Here is a 22,819-nt window from a genome sequence, read left to right on the forward strand (position 1 = left end):
ACGGACTGTTTCACCAACAAATCAGTGGTCTGAAAAAATGAGAGGGGCTGAGTCGAATGAAAGGATTGTAAGAAACCTAACACAAAAGCAATCAGCGGTTCTTACATGGATGGTGATTTAGGTGAAAGACAACAGGGGATGCAGGCACTGCTGAGTGTTACTTGCTGTGGAATGACTGTGAATACTGTTTCGGGTAATCTGACACGGGGGCTATGCCCTTGTGAGTCCTAATGCATGCTAACATTCTAAGGCATTATCAGGTGAAATAACACAACCTTTGAGATCTGTGTTGGAAAAAACAAAAGCTCCAGAGAAAGAAGTAAGGGGGAAGAGTAGAGAGAGTCGGGGGGAGCAAAGGACAGCACAGACAAAGCAGCATTGACAAAATGCTGACTAATGCTGCACCCTGGTTGAGAAGCCATGGTGATTTGTTTTCTGTTTCAATACATCAATAGAGGCCCATAGTGATTCCCAACCCATGCTAAGGCCACCTCCTCCTCCTGTCCCTGAGACGAGTGTACCCCACATCCCCATCATGAGTCTGGTTTTCTTTTTCAACCCTCCTGAAGATCAATAATTTGTTAGTCTCTTGTGGGGAACTTTGGACCAGCCCACCAGAGCAGACTCTGTGTTAGAAGAGGAACACAGTAGGTAACTCTATGTTGTGTATCTGTGTCCTGTCTTTCTTCCCCAAACTCACAGGAGCCCTCACCACCAGCAATGGTTGTCATGGAACATCCAGTGCTGGCTTTCATGCTGTCCTGTCTCAGGTCCACACAGGTTTTGTTTGTTTTTGTTTTTTGTTTGTTTTTTTCTGTGTAGACCTTAGCTGCTTACTTGTTCTGAACTGACAGTCTTGCTGACTCCTCATCAACAACCTCTGCACATGTGCCATAGTCTATCTGTTTTCACTACTTTAAGTCTCATCTGAGGCCCCTGCTGGAGTAACATGGTGTATTTTTCTATGGACCAACATGTATTTTCATGGGCACAAGAAATATACTCTAAAGCAACCATAAAACACAGAAGACGATAGCAGTTGCTTCTCATCATTTGGATTCTGGGCTGTGCGTGATGGTAGAAGCTATACTTTTATTCAGCTGGAAGTTCAGTAGGCTTTCTTATGCCTTCATCACTTTGGACCCGTGAGAATGCATTGTGCTCTAATAAAATACGGCAGATACCATCAGGCAATGGAAACTTTATGTTCCGTGATATTTCTAATGACATGTGACTGCTGACCAAAAACATCTGGATACACTGCATGACTACAGCTTCTCCAAGTTGTGTCCCTTTAAGAATGCAGCAGTTGGGACTAGAGAGATGGCCCAATATGTGTCACCATGCACAGAGTTTCCTGTGTGTTAGGCAAGCACTCTACCAACTGAGCCACATCTTTGTTCCTACATAGCTTCTCACCAAAAGGCAGAGCCTGATATTTTTATGTTAGGTCTCCCCAAAGCAGAAGCCAAAGCAAGGATTCTGTTTAGGTGGTTTATTTGAACAGTGATTCCAGGAAAGGGGTAGGAGGAAGGAGGGGAGAGAGAGAGAGAGAGAGAGAGAGAGAGAGAGAGAGAGAGAGAATGGAACCTTTATGGGAAGGAGGGAAGGAGAATGAGGAGTCTCCATCATCAATGTGCTCAGCCTTCTGCTACTGAGGGTAACTGGATTTCAGTCCTCCTGGTACCCTGCATAGAGTGCCAGGTACTTTGCTCAGAGTTGCCCATCTGTGTCGTTTAATCCCATCCCGTGTCACTGGAGCTTGGCTGCTGTGTCCACAAACTTCTTGTCACATGATCAGAGCATACTCATGGTCTGTGTTCTATGGAAAGGAGCCATTAGGTTAAGTTAAAATGTGTTTCATGTGGACAATTTAGAAAACAAAGATCCTGGGCAAAAATAACTAAATATCCAGAAACCTCCTAGCAAGAAAAATAATAATAAATGTTTAACATTTTATATCATTCATATCAGGTGCCCTTTGAATTGTTATATACCCCAAATTCATCAACACAAAGTCATTAGCACTGGAACAACGGAGCTTTTCTTTAGGAATCACAGTACCAGGTACTTGTGTGTGATGGTGGCCACAGTCCCTGCAGAAACAGCTCGAGGAAAGAGTGCTGGTTTCAGGGGTCCAGCTCATGTCAGAAGGCATGGTAGGGAAGATCGGTCTACTGCCAAGGGAGCTTGTGCGGCTGAGGCTCCTCACACCAACAAGGAGGAAGCAAGGGAAAGAATGGCAGAAACTGGGCTGGGCTATTACCTTCCAAGGCCAACCCTCAGTGGCCTACTTCTGCTCATGTAAGCCCCACTTTCTGAAGGTTCCACGGCCTCCCACAAGAACAGCAGCAGATGAGGGCCAAGCATTCAAAGCATGAGCCTGTGTGGGACCATTTCAGATTCAGAACAAGCACTGCCAAGGCAGAGGCGAGGTCTGCCAGTAGAAGTCTGGCACCACGCTTCTTAGCACTTGGAATTTTCTTTTTGTATTTAACAAAAATCTCATTTGAATTTCCTTAGACGTGTGGGGGTAGTATGAATTACCGTGCATATATAGAAAGAGAAACATGAGCAAAATGAAACAAATTACTGCTAAAGTTTTTCAAATTTAGATTATCAGTTACTTTTTTGACTAAGTCCTTAGCATTTCTCCCATAGCATCAACTATGTTAACAAGGACATTGGTAATACAGTACTTCCAAGAGACACTTTTTTTTTTAAGCAAAGAAACTAAAATACACTGGTGCTGTGCCTCAAAGCTGACTGCAGATTGTATAGCGTTAGTTTACAGAGTTAGCTGCTATTGGATGCTGTTCCAAGAACCTTATAAAACCCACCTGGCTCTGCCCCAGCCTCTATCTTTTCAGCACCAACACACCTTCCTTGGAGTTGAAAGAGAGGTTGGAGCTCTTGACAGAAAATCTGTCTAAAATTTTGTTGCTGAAACTTTAGACTTGTTGTTTTAGGCAAAGGGATAACAGAACTGCGCCAGCCGAAATGACCACGAGCTTCCATCGGTGCAGCAGCAAGGGGCATCAACACATAGATTTGTGCCTCAGAGTCGTGGACTGGGATGGCCACAAAGTCTTTACGTTGATGTCACAGACGGGAAAGTTCCAGCCTTCGGATCAGCGACCATCTTAGCCTTGTTGTTTGACACACACAGGCTCTCTCAGGACCCACGTGTCTGTGAACACACAGGCGCTCATGGCACCTATATATAATCTATATAGAATATAGGTTATATTCTATAAAAAGAACGGGAAACTTCATTGAAAGCTGGAAACATTGAAACTGCAAATACGCTCTGGGCAAAGTAGGTTTGGGGCACAAAAGTTACCAATCAACATTAGCAAACTTTATGCTCAGGACGTCAACTGTTAGTATGTCTGATTATAATTTTTGTTTTAATTGCAAATAAAATACCTAAGGGAAAGTGTTTTTTTTTTTTTTTCCCCTGAGTGTGTTCCTTCATTGAAATAAAGTGTTCACAGTTCATCTGATTTCATACTCAGATGGTGGAAACTGAGCCCCCTCTAGACTATTCTATGTGTTAGAAATGCAAAACAATTTGGACATTTAAGATTTAAAATATTGATCCAAATTTAGTCTAGCCAGGACACCATAGCAGACTTTCTTTTTTTAACTATATCATTCTAAAACACTGAACTTCATATCAGTTTTTTTTTGTTTGTTTGCTTGTTTTTGTTTTTCCAGACAGGGCTTCTCTGTGTAGCCTTGGCTATCCTGGACTGGCTTCGAAGACCAAGCCTCTGCCTCCCTGAGTGCTGGGATTACAGGCGTGTGACACCGCACCCGACTCATATCAGTTTTGATTTTAGAATTCCCTTTCTTTATAAACATTCTGTTTCTGGGGTTCCTTTTTTAAACCTGAAAGTACTCTGTGATGAGTCTGAATAAGGATAGCATTTTTCATCATGTTTAATCAAGACAGAGGAAAACAACAGAGTATTAGAAAAAGCAGGGTCAATCTTTACTTTTAAAATTATGTAGCTCCTTGATATACAATTTTCAAAACCTTATCATACACTCTTGAGTGCAAGGCACAGAGCTCTGGAGAGACGACTCCAGATCTCTGCTGTCGTTATTGGTGTATATAAGTTCTCTACATGATGCTCTACTACATGCAGTCTGAGCAGAGTATAAATAACATGACCTGTTTCTTTCCTCCCATGGCTGACCGACCATGTTTGTACTAGTTGGTACTTTGCTGTTTTCACAAGTTCCTTCCATTCCATTGACAAACACTCCTCAGTGTTCCAGCAGTTGTGGAGGGAAAAGACATTATATTTGTCTCTTGTCAGGAACACTCCACAGGGACTGTGGGGTGTGACAGGGTTTCAGAAGGATTTACAGGCAGTGTGAGTCTTAGTCCCTGGGGTGAAGACAGCGTTACATCAAATACTTTCATAATCACACAAGAGGGTTATCAAACATCACAGCACAGGACTCCGGAGCAGGCATTCTTCAATGTGTGGTTGGAAAGGGCTTCGTAGAAGAGCTGGATCCGAGCGGGTGAGAGCTTTGTAAAATGAGGTTGCAGTTTGAGAAGATGAGCAGAGATAAGTCAACACAGTGGGATGTTCTGATGCAGACAGGCATTGGTCTCATTGCTCTCAAAACAACCATTGTGAAATTTAAACACATTTTCTTTATGTTGACAATCGCACTTTGCAACCGAGCGACAAGTACGATGAAGGCTGGGACAATGAAAGGCCAGCCTTGCAGTGAGAACTGTGAGCAGAGCATGCTGCTGCCTAATGCTCAGGGATAGGTGAGTATGTTCCAGTAGCTGCAGAATAATTGAAACTTCAATCGGCATCAAACCCTCTTCATGTCTCTGTAGGATAAGCTTTGGCCTTTCCCTTACAGAAAGTTACTTATTGCTTCTCTTTGGCATACTCAAATGCCAGCATTACCATTCTTGACTTCGGGGTTAAGATTAATCAAAATAGAGTTATTTGGTTACTATAGCGGCTGATCTTACAACCAAGATGAATACTAAGTGACCAATGGATGGGTAGCAGATACATCATTGATACACTGGACAAAGGAATGGCTCACACCCCAAAGATTGCGATTTCATCACACAATGTAGAACTTACCAATTGTTTATAGAATTTCTCAACATAGTAGTTTTAGGCTGTGATTGCTGGTAACTGAAACAAGGAAAATGACACTGCAGGTTGATGGTACTCTAGAAGACCTTTTGTAACTACAGTATCTGCTAGATGGAGACAAGAAAAGTTGAGGATGTGTGCTCTTTGTGCTAAGAGGACAGCCAAGGATTATATGAAAATCTTCTGCTTATGTGGTCTCCCACCCAACACCTTGGGTGTCTCTCACTATAGTCATCTGCCAAAATGGCCCTGTTCCTCTCTGTTTAGTCACCACTAGGATGAGTTTTCTGTTTCTTGGGCTGGATTGACTTCACGTTCATCATGGCCTATAGGCAGGTTCCCTCATCAGCCCTAGGGACACTTCAGATGCCCCAGCTTTGGTCCGGAAGGCCTGTTCGAATCCTCTATTTCCCAGAGCGTTCCTTCTTTAGGGACTCCCCAAATCACCTCAAGAGGGCAGGAATCTGGAGGCCAATTCAACAAAACAAACAAACAAACAAACAAACAAACAAACAAACAGCCTAGTGTTTCTGTCTGCATTAGCCCTGTCTGCTCTGTCTCCAGAGGCAGTGAGCATGTAACCACGGTATTTGAGCAGAGGAAGACTAGCACATCTGATTAGCATTTCAAGCCAGGCAGCACTGCCTGATTTTAGGAACTCCTTATTTTTAGTAGTAGTTATGTCAATAACTGAGTTTTCTTAATAAGTCCCCCAAATACTGATTCTCTGGACCGAATCTAGGAAAGAAAAAAAAAGTGATCATAAAGAGAACATACATCCAATAATTAAAAAGTGGGTCACAAGTGGCCAAGTCACAGTTCCTGGGTGCCATAGGAAATCTTTCTGAAGGCAGTTTCATTAAAAGGAGATTTTATTTAAAACGACACAACTTGTCTCAAGGAATTTTGTTAGTGTAGGAACACAGAGAGAAAACTATCACAAAATGAGACTACATATTCCTGTGCCAAATGAGGACCTGGAAATTGCCTGCGTTCCAGGGCAGGATTGAAGCGAACTGTGACCCACCATTGTGGCCCTTTGAGGGGGTTGTGGCCTGGTCTGTGCTCTCTAGACACTGAGTGAGCGAATAAGGATTTCTACATGTGGAAAACAAATGAAAGGTGCCGTGCCTTTTTCTCTCCCCTTTGACCAGTTTATCAAGCTTGTTGCACCCGTCAGGTTTGGTTTGCACACATTTCTGAGCCTGACAGAGGCCCGTTTCTGTTTCCCATAAGGTTGGTTGTGTCTGAGCTTTGTTTTGTGAATATTCCTTTTCCACTCTGATGGCCGAATTTATTTTGTGCTTCAGATTTCTGGCCAGTTCACCGAGGACCATTCTGAAAAGTTCCTTGTACAATAAATGCATAACTTTTATCAAACAAACCTTCCTATGATGAACTTTAAGAATGCATAAGGGCCAATATGAATACAACTCATGAGTACACGGCAGATCTAGAACCTAGCTTTTTCAAAACATTTGATTCTAAATTCTGTCTACAGTGGCTGGCCAAGCTAACAGTCCACTTTGTCCCCCTCTCCCCAGTACATTTCAAGAACCACATAACTATCAAGAGTTTTCTGTTAAACTGATTATTTTCTGGGCCACCTCTTTGAAAACATCATTGTTTAAAATCATATGTTAGGAAATGTTTACCTGACTGCAGGCTTCAGCCAACCTGTTGTCACATTTTCTTTGAGGACCCTAATATTTTCCCAAGCCTTTGAGCAGCACTCAAGAGCTGGTCTTGCACCTGAAGCATGAGTGGGCCATGTGATACTTGCAGTGCTCTTCCTGCAAGATTAGATGTTGTCTCTTCCGGCTAAAACAATGGATGTGCCTAAAATTAGCTAGGGTCCATCCCGGTTTCTTCAGGGGACAGGCCAGAGAAACCTTGCTTGGTATGATCCTTCCCCTGTGTTTTCTCAGCTCTGCCCTCAGGTGTTGATGGAGAGCCGCCTCATAGTTCTCGGAATTGTTCAGGATTCTTTCACTGTCCTTCATGGGGCCTCTAATGAAGTCTGAGCTGTAGCCTGGGGTTGATGCCAGCCTGGAATGCAAGGAGGCTGAAAGCTGACACCCGTTCAACAGAGCAAAGGGCCTTGCACTGAGGTTGTTGCCATGGCAACCTGGGTATGTTCCTGGTGACGCATTTACACAACGGGGTTAAAGTTCTTTGAAACCAGCGGCTGCTGTAAAAACAGCATATTAAATATGCTTCGGACTGTAGGCTGTGCATTCTCCTCTTTCCAGAGACATTCTCTCTTTGCTGTTCATTGGGGGAACTTCTAAAAAGTGCAAAGTGAATTTACAGCAGAATTAACCAATGGTGGACCAGCTTGAACAAATCTATTTTCTTCTTTTTGAAAGACAGGGAGAATAATTTGAGTTATTCCCCTCTAAGGTATTTGCTTCTCTCTCTCTCTCTCTCTCTCTCTCTCTCTCTCTCTTTCTGTTTTGTTATCTCTGTATACCAAAATAATTGGTCTCTCACCTTGTCTCTTTGGTATTGACCAGTATATTTGAAGCAAGTCACTTGGCAAATAATTTTGAGAAAAGGATGACGACAATGAGCCTATGACACAGAAATCATTTGCCTTTTTTCTTATTTGATTTTAATTGTTTTCTATTCACCTTTTAGTTTTGTGTTAACTGATTATTCAGACAGATATTTAAGAGGGAAAAGTTAAGCACTCTAAAATCATAGTGATTGTTTTGCTAGGAAGCCTCTTGCTTGCTGGCTGTCTGCAGGGTCTATACAGCAGATGGGTGACCGCACAGCTTTGCCAAGGGAAGCCTAGCTTAGCCCGGCCTGTCACTCTGTTTAAAGGAACTGACTCTCTCATTTTGACCTGAGCTTGGGCTGTTCAGAGACTTGAGAGATTTACAATTAAAACTGAGAAATGCCAGGCAAAGCAGGACTAGCTGGTCACTATGTCCCCAGAAAGCACCACTTAATGTCTGCCAACATACTAGGCTTTACTGAGGCATTGACACCCAAGTCAGCTAGTCCTTGAATAGTCCCATCGCTTTTGGTAATTTAGTGGGATTGGAAGCAGATCTGATTGTCTGTCTAGCTGACAGACAGCTGATTTCAGGTCTAATAAGAGACCATAACAGGTATATGTACATTCCTGAGATTCTATGAGACCAGGCTCCCTTGAATGGGACCCCTTTTGGCTCTGGCTACTATCTTGCTTGGAATGAAGGACCATATGTGACTGGTTTCCTGTTTCCTTTGCTTTTACATCAGTAGAAGCCAGCACTGACTAAGAAAGCTCATCCCTGTAGCACTTACCATGGTAGCTGGGGGAAGGTGAGGCAAGCACCCTAGACTAGTGAAATCCAAATGGACCCAGTAGCTTCACCTCATCAAACTTCACCCTGCCTGATTCTCTATCCTGTGGATGAGCAGAAGGTGTAAGGTTATGGGACATATTAAATAATAATGATTAGACATACAGAAGATCTTTTATATGAAAGAGATTTATTAGGTGAAAATGAAGAGAGGGAGAGTAGGACATGATGGGGGTAAAGAGAGAGAGAGAGAGACCCTGACGGAGAAAGGGGAGAGGGCCAAGAGAGGCCAAGAGAAGGGGAGCAAGAGAGAGACCCCGTGTCAGGTTGTCCCTTTAAGGGGCAAGGTAACCACGCCTTCCAGGTGTAGCCACCTGTCGAGCAACACATGATGGCATCATAGGTTAGTAGGCAACCCAGAAACAGGTTTGGTTCCAAAATCCTAACAGAAGGGGCTTCAGAAATTCCTGTGGGCTGATTCTCTGGCCTCTGGGAATGTTTGCCTGGGATAATTTTCTGTATCAACTGAATCAAGACTTCTTGGTCTCTTGCCTAGTCTGTTGTCTAAAGTAGGTGGCTGGCACAATCAAAGGATTAGGACACACTTCCATTTCTGTAAAGAATGTGCCATGAAACAGTGAAAAACTAGTTTTACTGTTTAAGTCTAAAAGGGAAAAGACTAGTGAAGCTTGTAGAAACACAGCTCAGACATTAAAAGGGCACCAAAGGACACACTCTGGAATAAACCACCATGATTTTTTTTTTTTTTTTTACCAAAAAACCCTCTGGGGCTGCCTGAGCTCCTGAGAAGTGTTTCACCTAATCAATCACACGGTACAGAAACCTCAGATTCTAATATTCACTCATTCATTCATTCATTCATTCATTCATTCATTCATTCATTCATTCAGCAGGTGTTTACTAAATGCTTAGTACCAGTTTTAATACTCAGCACTACTCCAGATTCCCAGAGAAAAGCAGTGACAAACAGGAACAAAAATAAATAAATAAACAAATAAAGCAAACTATTGGAATCAAGGTCTCACTCTCAAAAGGCTTATGGCCAAGTGAGGGAAACAAATGAGAAACCCCTTCAACACACACTTTCATAAATCCTCTCTTGCAAATCAGCTCTTTAGGATGGGTTCATTATTGCTGCCTAAAATCCCAGCACTCACTCAAACAAGTTCATTTGAAACAATTTCCCTTCAAATCCTAGATTACAGCATCCAAGACTCTGGCTAGATACATGAGGGTTTTTTTTTTCTTCCTAGAAAGTCAGAACATATATAATATTTTAAAAATGCTGCCAAGTAGTAACAAGAACTTTTAAAAAAATGTCTAAATTCAGTTGGTAGGCCTACAAACTCTATATACTGCTTCCAACAGCTAGGACTTGGGAGAGGTTTCAACTCATTTGCTGTCTTGGCTAAACGAACTTTTGTCCATGAGTTGTGTTGCTGGGTGGGTAGAGCAGAGCTTTGCAGGCAGACTGATCTAATCTGGTCTTCCTGATCTGATCGTGAGGTTGGTCAAGATGGACTCTTTTTGGAAATCTGTTCTTGTCCTGTAGTCCACACTGGAATGACCATCTACTCCCCACACCACAGGTAACAGGGTGGTGTGAGCTCTGCACTTCCTCATGAACTATGTAGTCTCAGCAGAGAAGGGTTCTCCCAGCTGGAACCACACGGTTTTGCTAAGAACAAAGGTCTCACCAGAAATGTATTTTCCTTAAGTCTTTCATGTCGTTATCTTCCATCTTAAGGAGAACAACAATAGATGCCTTGCTGATCAAATGATTTTCCCATCTCGGTAGGTTTCCAGAAGGCTGAGCAGAAGCTCGATCCCTTAAAAGGTGTTAACTTACCTGAATACATGGCCATCTTGAGGCTAACTGGCTGCATTATATACCAGATGTTCCTGCTTTGATATCAGATCACCCCTGTGCTTTGCTGATGACACTGCTATCCCTCGGGAGCCAGTTCTGAACAAGGGACCACGTTCCACATTCCATACTGCTGGGCATGTTTTCAGTCTCTTCCCTTCTTGGCACGGGTAGGTGATACCATTTTTCTTACTTTAAAACAAAGTTCTGTTGTTCAGAGTTTTCTATTTTGAATTTGTTTTTTTTTCCTAGAAAGGAAAGAGGTTAAAATGTGCTGTGTGTGAAGTAAGAGAAAGCTGTCCCGAGAATCAAGTAGCTGCCCGGGCTGGGTTGCTGGCGCAGAAGAACCTAACATTTGATTGAATCTGCAATCAAGTGAGGTGTCTTCAGAAGAAAGCCATGAAACCAAGCTCAGAGTGTACTTGCCAAAAATATCTCCTCCTGGGCCTTCTCTTCTCAAGTACACTCTATGTTCAGACATCTGGGACCTCAGTTATTTGCCTGGACAATTAAGAGGTCTAGGGTGGGGAAATAGAGCTATTAATCTGTGTTTTTTTTGAGAGATTTGGTTTGGGTTTTCAATCTACTCTTAGATGATGGAAATATGTCTTAAACAAACAAGCAAACAGCACTTTCTGGGGACAGGAGAGATGGTGTTAAGCACTCTCAGGGTGTGAGTTCAATCTCCAGCTTCTATGCTGGTGCTGGTCCTGGTGGTGTGTCTGTAGAATCCGACATGGAGATACTGGGAGGCAGGAGGTGAGCCTCTGGCATATACTGTCTAGCCACCCTACCTCAACCAGTGAGTACCAGGTCTCAGGCCATCTTGGACTGACAGTTCCATGTCCTAAAACTACCCTGTCAGATTCTGTCTGAAAATGACCCTATGGAAGGCAGTTCTCGGAAATGCACACCCTGGGGATGGACCAAGAGATATGTTAGCACCACAGAAACAAAATGGTGAAAGCCAGAAACTGAGGGACAGAATTTCTGAAACACGTGTCCGTTAGGTTGTTGGCCATGCTTGTCTTACCCAGGAAGCCATTTTGCATGTTCTGAGGTCTATTGCCACCATAGGTGTGGTGGCAACATGTGTCTGCAAAGTGAGTGTGTGTGTGTGTGTGTGTGTGTGTGTGTTGGGTTCTGGGAACTGAACTTGAACAGCTGAGCTATCTCACCTTGGGGAAGGACCTTCTGCTCCAGGGCTACAGGCATATGTAGAAAAGACTCTGAGTGTGATAGGGCCACCTCTACCCCAAGTGAGTCTCTTCAAAATAGTAACACCTTTGGTGATAGATCTTAGGAGAGTCCAGGAAAACTCACAAAAGACCAAGGACAAGAAGCCCAAGACCCTATTTTTCCTAAACATCTGAACCATTTTCTAAATGGCTCCCCTTTCCCTGGGCAGCAGCTTGTTGCTTTGAAACATTTGGCTCTTTAACATCCAATTTGCTCAAGAATTTTTGGATGTAAGTTCTCCTGAGTTTCCAGGAGGCTACCTTGTAGTATAGCCTGTTTCCAAGAATCTAAAACAAATTAGATTATAATCATGCTAGACATAAAATAAAAGTGCCTTGTGGGGCCTGCCTGGGCAAGCCCTAAGATTCTCCATGGTTGGCCGAGGAGACAATCTCGCAGTGCTCAGCTGCCACCACCCTGCTTGAGAACAGACACTGGAGTCTGAGCCTCGGGGAGTCTTGCTGTGTTCCTGCTTAGATAGCTGCCAGCATCCTCTGTTGCAGGAATTAGCATGCAACAGTCACCCACTTTGGGAAATTTTTTCTTTGCATACTTGAACTTTAGGAGGCAAAAGTTTTGCTATTCATTATAACCATCTACCAAGCTATCTGTGTTCCTCCTCTGGTCTTGATGCCATCTTTCCCTGCCTGTCCTTCTGCTCCCCCACATACACAGTCCCCTCCCATCTCTGTGTGCAGGATGTCACATGCTGGAGAATGCACCTCATACTGCGGATTCACTTCCTGAATGTCAGCGATTTGTAGAGGATTTCAGTGCCTAGCCATGTGGCACTAATTTCTGGGCTCAAGGACAACATGGGCCCCTGGCCTGCTGCTCCAAAGAGGTGCCACTTACTCCCTTGCTCTCTCTCAGCTCTCCCTTACATTCAAGTCCTGAAAATATTTACTCTGTTTGGACCTGACAAAACCCAGTAAATGGCAACCTTTACAAGGCCCAGGTGCCAGGGCAGAGGGAAGGGAAGAAAGACTCCAACAGCCTGGCTTCTGCTTACACAGGGGGCTGGTTTCTGAGAGGGGACACAGAGACAGTAGAGTCTCCGATTTCTTCAGCCTCTGAAGCCAGGACTTTAGAACCAAATCAAAGTGTGGCTGGCCATCCACTTTCATTGATTAACCTTTTTGTGTTTAGGAAAAGTGTGTAAGGCCTTTTTGATCACGTCTCAGTTTTCCCTAGAAATTTAACCGCTCATTCATGGAAGAGCGATTTGTTTAGCCCATTTCACCACTTCCTAAGCTTTGCTCTAGGTGCTGCAGAATCTCTAGAAAATGAACAAATAATTTCAGGTGGAGAAAGGGAGAGGATTGAAATAGCATTGGGGGCATATTGAGGATGACCATCAAGCCTTGGTACCCAGGGTGATGGGAACAGGTGTTTCTGGAGTATTTGTTGTATTAGTTTCAACTTACTGCTGCAAAAAATAACAGAGACAGTTGACTTATAAAGAAAAAGGTCTATTCAGCTTACAGTTTCAGATCATACTGTCTCAGTGCTTAGGCCCTCTGGCTAGGAAGTCCTAGGGTGCCCTCATGTAGAGTAGGGTTTCAGGATTGTTGTCCACTGGCTGCTCCTGTTCACCCCAGAAATTGTTATATGATTCCTGGAATACAGACATACAAACAAAACAAAACATTTACTCTTAATAAACCAAAAATCAATCTATTTTTTAAAAAATTCTTTGGTGTGCAAATAATTTTATCAGTGATAAAAGGTGAGAACAACTTTACTTTTGTTATTTTACTTGTTATTTTACAAGAACTCAGTTAAGATTAACTGAATTCTTGACACCCCAGGACACAGAACACCACTGTCAAGATTTTTCAAATTTGATACCAATTTTTGTTTTATAGTTATCAATATAGAGAATTTTGCTTCACATAAGGGATGTTTAAGACTTTTTCAGAAGTTGTTGAGAATTTCCAATCCCTCACCAAAATTTATTATATTAAAAACAAGCCAGCAACTTGAACAACAATAGTTAAATTTATTTATAAATGTATTTATAAATATTTATAAATTATTTATAAATTTATGCACATGTGCACACACACACACACACACACACATGCTTGCTTGTGCACACACCACAGTGTGGTCGTGGAAATCAAACTTTGGAAACCTTTCATTAGTTATTAACTTTTCAAGACTCTTGACATGCGGTTACATGAGCCCACGTGGAGCTGCAACCCAGTCGAAGAAGCTGGGCCATGAGAGGAAACCATTTATATGGTGAGCCAGGAAAGGAAGAGAGAGACAGGGAGAAATGAGGATCTGAGTCCTCCTTCAGACTGTCGGATCACACTGTAGAGTCCGGCTTCTTAAAGATTCCACCCCCTCCCACCAGGACCACTCTGAGGGCCACGCTCTAACACTGTGGGCTTTAGGAACCTTCCATTTTTTTTAAACAGTAGTGATGTTGTGGAAATCAGGGTTCACCCTTTGGGTTCTTGGTCTCATTAATAAAATAATTTAATGATGGACTGAAACAGAAGTTCGAGGACTCTTTTATTAGAGAAAATCAAGCAAACAAGCAAACAAAAACCAGGACAGGCAAGCTATCTCAGCAGCTTGCTGGAGTTGGAGAATGGAGGAATGGGAGTGGGAAAAGTGTTATTTAGAGAAAGAGCAAGGAAGCCCAAAGTACCAGAAAAAGAAAGCTTAGGTTCTGGCCTGCATCTGAGAGAGACAGAAAAAATAAATAAATAAAGGAAAAATTATTTCCTTTGGGCACCCTCTGCTGATCCTCATGGTTTCTGGACTTGTGGGGACTGTGCTGTGTGGGTGGGTGGGTGGGTGTGGGAGGGGGTGGGAGGGGGTGGTGTGTTGGGAGGGTTAATGCAGTGTCTCATTAAAGGTCTAATTATGCCACCTAGCTCCTAGGCATGGCCCATGGTAAGCCCACTTCCTAGGGTAGTGTCTTATCAAGGCCATTGACAGCACTCACCAAGACCTGCAGACTCTCTCTATTCAGGCTACAAGTTCCCTTCTCTCGACCAGAGGAGTTTTCTTTAGCGACCATTTCCTGATGCTCTCACAACAGCCTTGATATTTGATACAAACCCCAAAGGTAACCAGTATGACTGACGCCAGGATGGACAGACCAGTAAATAATGAGTGTGAAAAGTGTCACGTGATCACAAGGTAGAGGAGCTGGGAGTGTTGTGGGCTCCAGGGTTGTGTAAACAGCAGGGCAGAGGGTATCTTCCACATTTTAAAAGAATTGTTTCAGCTGCATCTGTGAGGAACTCCTGCTAAGACTCCTGCTGTGTTCTTTGAGTTGAAAGTGTGTGAGGATGGCCTGGTGTCAGCAAATGCTCTCTGGAAGCCCAGTCGAAGTAGAGTGAAGTGTTGCTAGCCTGGGGAGTGTGACCCAGGCACAAGGCCAGAGGGTCACCACTCTCAGTTCTGGGGAATGCTTCTCCATGTTTCTAGAGAATCCCAGATTAGGTTCTGTTATCAGTGAGCCACAACTTCCCAAAAGAATTTGTGGCCAACGTCCATCTGGCACCAGGTGGGTTGGTAGAGTAGAATCAGAACCTCTGGGCCTGTCTGAGAGTTCTGGCCCTGGCCTCTCTTTTCCTGTCCTCTGTTAAGTGGCCATGCTAATACCTACCTCCTAGTTAAGGCTCTAGGAGGCAGCATTTGAAAGACAAGGATTCCTGGCTCTTGTGTTTTTGTTATTTTTCTTTTCTTTTTTTAAATGTTGTTGGTTTAACATTAATGATTTAAAAAGTCGTTTAAAATAAGTGACTTTTACTCAGATGCCACTATTCTAGGGAATTTTACTAACAATGTTGAGATTATTTCTGGGAGAAATGACTGGTCCATGAAAATCTTCTATTTTTTTTTTATGGCAGATTGATGAGGGAGAACTGACTATATATTATTCTTCTGAATCATTATCTGTATCACAACTCAAGGAAGAAAACCTGAATGAGTCTATTTATATTGTCTTATAATTAACAGAAATAAAACTTACAAATACAACGAACCACAGTGGCTGCTAACAGTAGTTAAAAGCACACAACCAGATGAGGCCATTTCTTTATGTGGCACTTGCTGTTTAAAATTTTAACAAAATAAAACAAAACCTTAAATTTACAAGCTCGTATGTATGTCTATGTGAGCATCTGCTAAGTGCTCTGGGTCAGAGGTCATTGGGTTCCTTGGAGCTGGAGTAACAGGGTGACAGGTGGTTATGAGCCTGCCAGTGTGAATGCTGGGAACTGACCTCAGGTCCTCTAAGAAAGCAGGAAGAGCTTTTAGCTGCTGGGTCACCCTCTCAGCCCGTTGCTATGTTTTTTAATGGTTTAAAAAATGATATTTTAAATTTATTTTTGTTACTCTGGATAACCAGGCAACTAAACTTTAACAAAACCAAGCCTTAAGAATCTAACAGTTCTGTGCTTTAGTCCTAAAGGCTAACTAAAAACTTTAGGCAAAAGAATTTCTTTTTTTATGGGCCAAGAGAGTAATCATTTTATGAAAAAGCTGAAGATGTGTGAGCTTTATGGATGCAGTGCTAGGAAAGGCGTGGGTACAGCTTCCATGAAATTTGAGCAGAGGTAAGGGTAAAGTACCTGTGAGGCCCTGAATCTGGCCAGGGCAAGTCAGTTCGGGTGCTGGGCAAGAGGACTGGTAAAGTTCTCCAGCCTGAGAAACCTGATTTCAAACCATAAACTTTCCTGCAGCCATGTCCAGAGTTACCGATTTGAAAATGTATAAGTGTGCCATAGCAAGGTACTTAGAACGTTGGCCTCTGTTCCATGACAGCAGGCTCGTTTTCCAATGCTTTATCATGTAATAAGTTAAGTTGTTGTGGCATTGGAATACCTGATGTTAAACTAAACTACAGTGATGACTATGAGATTTAAAAACACAAGAGACATTTTTATATACTAACATGTTATTGGAAATGTTTATTCATATAAAATTTTATTTTTATACAAAGGCTCTTCAATTTTAAAAGGACATAATGGATTTTTTTTTTAATTCTCAGTTTTGGCAGGACTACTAAGATCTGTAACTGCAGCAAAAGCAAAAATGTCTACCATTGATCATCTTTGAAGCCAGAAGTTCAGTGTGAAACCCATTTCAAAACTATTTTCAGACAAAACAAATATAATATATCCAAACATTCATAAAAACTCCTACAGTACTCATGGACACTTATAAACACTTGGTACAATGGACATCATAAACACTTGATACAATGAAAATCTGTGTTGATGAAGACATTTCTGTTTCCACACAGAAAGTTCTGTGTTTGAGGTATCACTGTTTATCATGCCAAGATGGCACATTTGTGAATCTTGCCAGGATTGACCCTAATAATTCTGACCAGCATGGAATCTCCCTGCCAGACTTTCTAGTAAGATAAGTGATTCTCTTTTTCAAAAAGAAATATTTTAATTGTTACAAAAAAAAAGAATCTCAGCAGGTTCTAAAAACATGCATTCCATGAAACAATGACACGGTGTGGTACTTTCGTTACTAATGTCCTGTAGATCTCATTCATTTAAAAACTCAGTAAAGCAGTTTTATCTTCAATGAATTTTTTTAAGCCTGGAGATTTTACCACAGACTGAACTTCATCCCTGGCAGGTGGTGGGCAGGACTCACAGCTGCTGTGTAGATTTTTTTATTGGATGGTGGAAAAGCCATCTTATAAGTAACTTACAAAGTGACACTAGCCAAACACACAGAAACACAAATGCAGTGCTTTGCATGTACAAATATCTATACTTGAGGCACTCCTGTCAAGTGACAAGACAGATTTATTGCATGTAGCCAGAGGAAAGATAAGGGTCCCAACATGTGAAAAATATCTATATGAAAGAGGTGTAATTTTATAGCAATTCCAAGGAAAGAGAAAATAATTTTAAAAATAGAATTCTTTGATTTCCTGATTTAGGACAAAAGAAATTCAGGATAGTTAGAGGAAGAATTTTTTCCACATTTTGGGTGTGTGTAGGGGTGGTTTGAGACAGGTTTCTCTGTGTAGCCCTGGCTGTCCTGGACTCACTTTGTAGATGAGGCTAGCCTCTGAACTCACAGAGATCCACCTGCCTCTGCCTCCCTGAGTGCTGCTGGGATTATGGCATGCGTCACAGTGCCCAGCTTGACCTTTTTCTTTTTCAATTTTCTTTTTCTTTTTTCTTCTCATACTATTTCTTTTGTTTTGAAGTGTTCTCTTATGAGGAGAAGGAATAGGATTTTTTTCCTTTTGTTTTTCTTTTTTGCAATTTGTTTTCTCCCTTGCTCTCCACCCTTCTCCATTCATTCTTTTCTCCTCCCAAGTCTGCCATTTCTTCAGCTCTTTATTTTCTTTGTCACTGTCCTCACTACTCATGCTGACATCCTACAGTTTTCTTTTGGGGGAACTACCTGGAGAGGACTGCGACACTCAAAACCCAGATGACCAAGGTAGCCATGTTTTTTTCAGCCTGCTGGGAAGTTGTCCTGGCTGCTACCTGGCACTGCCTTTAGGCAGATGGGAATTGTTGCCAGAACCCAGGGCTTTATAGGTTGCAAAGACAATGCACTGCCAGAGAAACCTCTCCTACCCGGTACCACAGTGCCCTCCACGCTGCAGCAGGGGCCGACGTTCCTTGTATATTTCTAAGCACTGAATGGTAGCTGTTCTCCTTCATTAAGTGAATAGGTTGTATCACCTTCTAATCTAATACAAATGAGGTCTTGAGGTTTAATTACCCAAATGGTGGCTTCTGATCTAAGCTCTACTCATTATGTCAGTGGATTTTGAAAACCAGAATGGTTTGTGGGAAAGAGGCCGGCCAAGTACTCTGACAGCTCTCCGGGGAGAGAAACAGTTAGAAAGGACGCTGCTGACACCCAGGGTGAAAAAGCTAGCTGGGAAAGAAAGGACACTGGCACCTGAGGCTAGCTCAGCCAGGAAGCAATGGCTCAGCAGTTTTGTTTCAGGACTCCTACCTGCATGGCCATGCCTCCTGTATTCTCACCTTGGGCGCTGCTCCTGAGGCTCCTGAGATTCTTTTGGGGAGGGGGGTTCAGAAGGTCTCGGTCTCCTTGTAAAGGAGTTGCTGGTCCTTTCCTAACACCAATCATTCCTGTGGCTACTCAGCCTTCACATACTGCTCATACCCACGGACAGACAGCTGTTCAGAGCAACTGTCTCTTCTGCTTTTCTTCAGTCAGCCAGCCACCGGGAAACACTTCTGTGGACTGGGTCCAGGGGACAAGCATGTGTCTTTCAGACTTGAAAACATCATACAAACTATTATGTTAAGTCAGTCTAGACTTGCCCTGCAGAGGGAGGAAGAGGAGTCTGCTGGCAACCTGGCCTTTTACTCAGAGAGTGAGGACGAAGGCAGCAGAAGGGCCATTTGTCTTTGTTATTAGGACATAAATCAACCTTTGTTTTGCTGGCTCAACTCAAGGAATGTCATTATTACCAAATAAATTGTGTCATTACAAATCAGTCCAGGCAGCTTTCATTTAAATGTGAATTGTGATAGTTATCTGGGCTTCAAACCTGCTTCCACTCAGAGGATACAAATGGTTAGATGTGTTGATCATTCAGACTTAACACTTAGTACAATATATATATATATATGCATGCATGTATGTATGCATATACATGTATATATACATAAAAGCAAGTTTTTATTTTTGTAATCATTCGAAGAGCTAACTCCTCATCATTTCTCTCTTTGAGAAAAGGACATCCTAAAGCATTTCTTGTGCATGTACAGGCAATTTGGCAAGATAGTAAAAACACGTCAACCATCACAGAACGTAGTAAAAATGATCTCTAAGAGACAGCACACCTGCGGAATTTGTGCTTCTATCCCTCCTGAATATTTTAAAACCTGTCTTGCAATGTATCTTAGGAAGCTTCCCTGTTGGTGCTGTGAACTTTCCTACGAACCTGTTAGTGTTTACTTCTGACCAAGTTCTCATCTGGCTGCTGCTGTGAAGGACTCTATAACTGAATCACTGCTTTGCTTTAGGTCTTGGAGTTTTCATGTGGCTTTCATTTAATTTGTGCCCTCACAAGCAACGCAACTGAAGGCTCTGAATGAATTACTCTCAGCCACAGCTGCCTTATTTTCCCTCTGGTTTTCACCCTGCTTTCTCACACTGTCCTTTCTCTGTGGCCTCTCTGCCACCTCTGACCTCCTCCCCAGTTTTTACCCTTCCTTTAACAATTGATTTACGATAGGCTCATGGAAGGGTCAAGCCCACTTTTATGGTTTGCTTAAAATATTTCTTTTAGAATGAGCATCAGAAGTGCTCTTCAGTCCTTGCTAATCGGTTTCACCAGGACCTCAAAAGACCTTCTTTTACTGGCTAGCACTGTGTCTCGTTTATATCTTTTGTGATTGTAAAGTGTAACTCATTAAATAAGGCAATTTTGAAACTTTCTGGTAAAATCAATAACTTACTAAATGTGAGATTTTTCTTTTTCCTTTCCCCTGGGGAAAAGATTTGTGACCATAGCTGTAATTCAGAGATAGGAAGATGTAAGGAAGAGAGGAGAAAAAGCTACAAGGAATAATTCTAAGCCTTGGATTATTTCTTTTATGGGATCATTTTTCTTAGCGCTTGACAGTTTGATCCTGGGACAGAAGCCTTAACAGTCAGTTTTAGCCTTTTGTTTAATGACTTCCTGTTGTTTCCACACACTAAATAGTTGCCAAACTCAAGGGTGCTTTTTAAATACCCTGGCTAATAAAACTGATGAAATTCCCACTTCTTTTTAAAGTGCGGTTTGAAGATTCTGAAAATAAGAAAACAACTTGAAAAACAAGCCTGCTTATTTTTAAACACAAAACACAACTTGGAAAAACCAATTATTGCCTAAAATTAGGAGCCCTAACTCCAAAACTCCTGGCCTAAAAGTTAATTCAACCTTCTCGTTCTAATGTGGATCTTCACATTGAACTCTGGCTCGCTGGGAGACGGCAGCCACCTTTGTGATTTTGTGTTAAACAACACCATATGACTCCTCTCTAGAAGACTTCCCCAAACTTATTGATCTGCCCCCTCCTTGGTCATTAGAGTTGTGATTTATGACTCTGACATTTTTAATAGGGCAAAGCTCAGAGGTTTATTGCAATGTCTTTTTAGCTTCCATGTTGCCTTTGGCTGCCAAAGCTGAGAATGGTCAAGATAGCCATCCTGTGGTCTAATAAGAAGACAGTTTTCTTTTCTTTCTATTTTGTCGAATGACAACCCCCACATAGTTAAAGGGTTCTACACCTATTACATAGTCATGAATTAATTTTTTTTCATTTCCCTGATCTCTTTCATGTAAAGCAAGCACACACACACACCCCGCCCCAATTAAATGCCATCACTTTCTTGGTGTGAGGCTTGGCGGGCCTCCAGCAGCAAGCTAGCCCAAACTGAAGGGTCTGTTGCCAGGAATCTGTGACCTCAAACAAAGACCCACTGCCTTCCTCAGCAATGAACGGGACCCTGCCTCAAATGAGGAAGTTCTGAAGCATGAAATTGCAAATCCAGCCATGACAGTATCATCAAATAGGTGTTCAAAAATGGTTCACAGGAGGAAGCCAGTTCTCCCGACTCTACCTTCTGAATCTGTGGGCAGGCAGTTTTAGGGATGGGGACCAGAATGCAGACTTAACAGCAAACTTAAGTTCATACCTGAGTTCTGGCTAGTGCTCTGAAGGAACTTGGGGGCAGGGAGTGAGTAGGTTGCCCACAGTAGGGGGTATTCAAATGAAGGGGCTCTGGGGGACTGCCCTGGATTTGAACTTTCTGTCCTGCTAAAAATTATTAGTGCCTTTTCCTCTGTGTTTTTTTTTTTTTCCAGTAAGGCATGTCTAATTTGCTTGCATTTCAGTTCGGGAATGAGGAGGTCTTGAGAGAGCCTGTGCGCTCATGCTTTTTATCCAGCTAACTAGCCACACATACCATGGACACAGCAGAAATTGAGAAAGTAAACATGAAGGCTTCCAGAGGTTAGGGTAAAGCCCAAGAAACCTGAATCTTCCCCATCACGTTCGCATGCACACACAGGACATCACCAGAGGGACACCTTGTCCAGGTTTGGCACGCATTCTATTGCTGAGCTATTTCAACAGATGCTTTTATTAGCAGTCGGGGCTGCCACGCTTATTTGTGAAAGTTTTTGAGATATCCCTGATTTTTACTTCTCACCCCCTTTCAAATTTTAGTCCACTTCCTTCTGTCACATCCACTGAACCAGCCACAGGTGGCCATGAAGAAGGAAGTCTCCACCACCATGCCTGGTTGGCTCAGGAAAAGCACTGAGCACCACACTTCCTCTACTGTGACATCCCTGACCATGGAGAGCCTCCAGGGGACGTGTACCCCAGCACAGAGCAGGTCCCCAGTGTCATAAGCCCTGCTATCCCAGCATATTGATCCATGCACCCCTTTTCACATTCAACCACATCTTCACTTGGTCTGTGGTCTGCCCAGGGGCACTTCATAAGTTTGGAAGAAGAATGGAAGCTCAACAAGTTACACCCTCTGGATGGAAGTGTGGGCCTCAGGTTTCAGAAGCATGCCCTATAACACAGGACACAAGATCACCATTTGTAATGGTGAACTGACTGTTGAACAGTGCTCAGCACTTAACCCCCATGTCAGAAACTAAGTTAACAGTTAACATTTTCCTTTCCCTCTCTCTCTTTCTCTCTCTGTGTGTGTGTCTCCCTCCATAGCTTCATTATGTAGACCAGGCTGGCCTCAAACTCACAGACTTCCCCCTGCCTCTGCCTGCTGCCACTCTCATTTCCAGCTCTGTTGAAGATGTGAGCCACATAGGTGGACTGTGGACTGAGCCATGTAAGGGGACTGTGTGATGCCCAGCTGCTGACTGCAAGGGCTGTTGGTGTGATCCAGACTGTCACAGTAGAAACAGCATAGAATGGCTGTTCCTTTCTTCCCTCAGCAAGGGAGATGGCCATAGTTACCATTATAAATGGGCCTCACGGATGCAGGCATTCTCTCCACCCAGCCACAGCTATCTGCTGTAGAGGGTGGCTTTGGGCCTGTCCTGTGTAGCATCTTAAGATCTCACTTGAAGCCAGACCGTCTGCTTGCCCTGGTTGTCTCCATCCTGGCTGGTTACATCATTTGCTTGACCCAGTACAAAATGACAATGTAGGCTTCTGTTCAACAACAAGGGAAGGCATCTCGAAAGGCACAAAAATAGGAACACCCCCCCCCATGTCAGTCAACATTACAGTTAACTT

The 22,819-nt window shown here is 42.8% G+C and overlaps 2 long non-coding RNA genes across 2 annotated transcripts; one reads left to right on the forward strand and one right to left on the reverse strand.

The window, feature by feature from the left end:
- Positions 1-1,480: 1,480 nt before the first annotated feature.
- On the reverse strand, positions 1,481-7,181 carry LOC129692674 (uncharacterized). Its single transcript, XR_008722752.1, has 2 exons — positions 6,800-7,181; positions 1,481-6,493 (listed from the first exon to the last, which is right to left on the reverse strand). It is a non-coding gene; the product is annotated as an uncharacterized LOC129692674 (long non-coding RNA).
- A 224-nt stretch (positions 7,182-7,405) lies between these two features.
- Positions 7,406-13,530, forward strand: LOC129692863 (uncharacterized). The gene is made up of 3 exons (XR_008722770.1): positions 7,406-7,547; positions 10,260-10,498; positions 10,581-13,530. It is a non-coding gene; the product is annotated as an uncharacterized LOC129692863 (long non-coding RNA).
- The last annotated feature ends 9,289 nt before the right edge of the window (positions 13,531-22,819 follow it).

Source organism: Psammomys obesus, unplaced genomic scaffold, assembly GCF_907164565.1.
Source record: "Psammomys obesus unplaced genomic scaffold, mPsaObe1.curated_primary_1811, whole genome shotgun sequence".
In the NCBI taxonomy this organism is placed as follows: domain Eukaryota; kingdom Metazoa; phylum Chordata; class Mammalia; order Rodentia; family Muridae; genus Psammomys; species Psammomys obesus.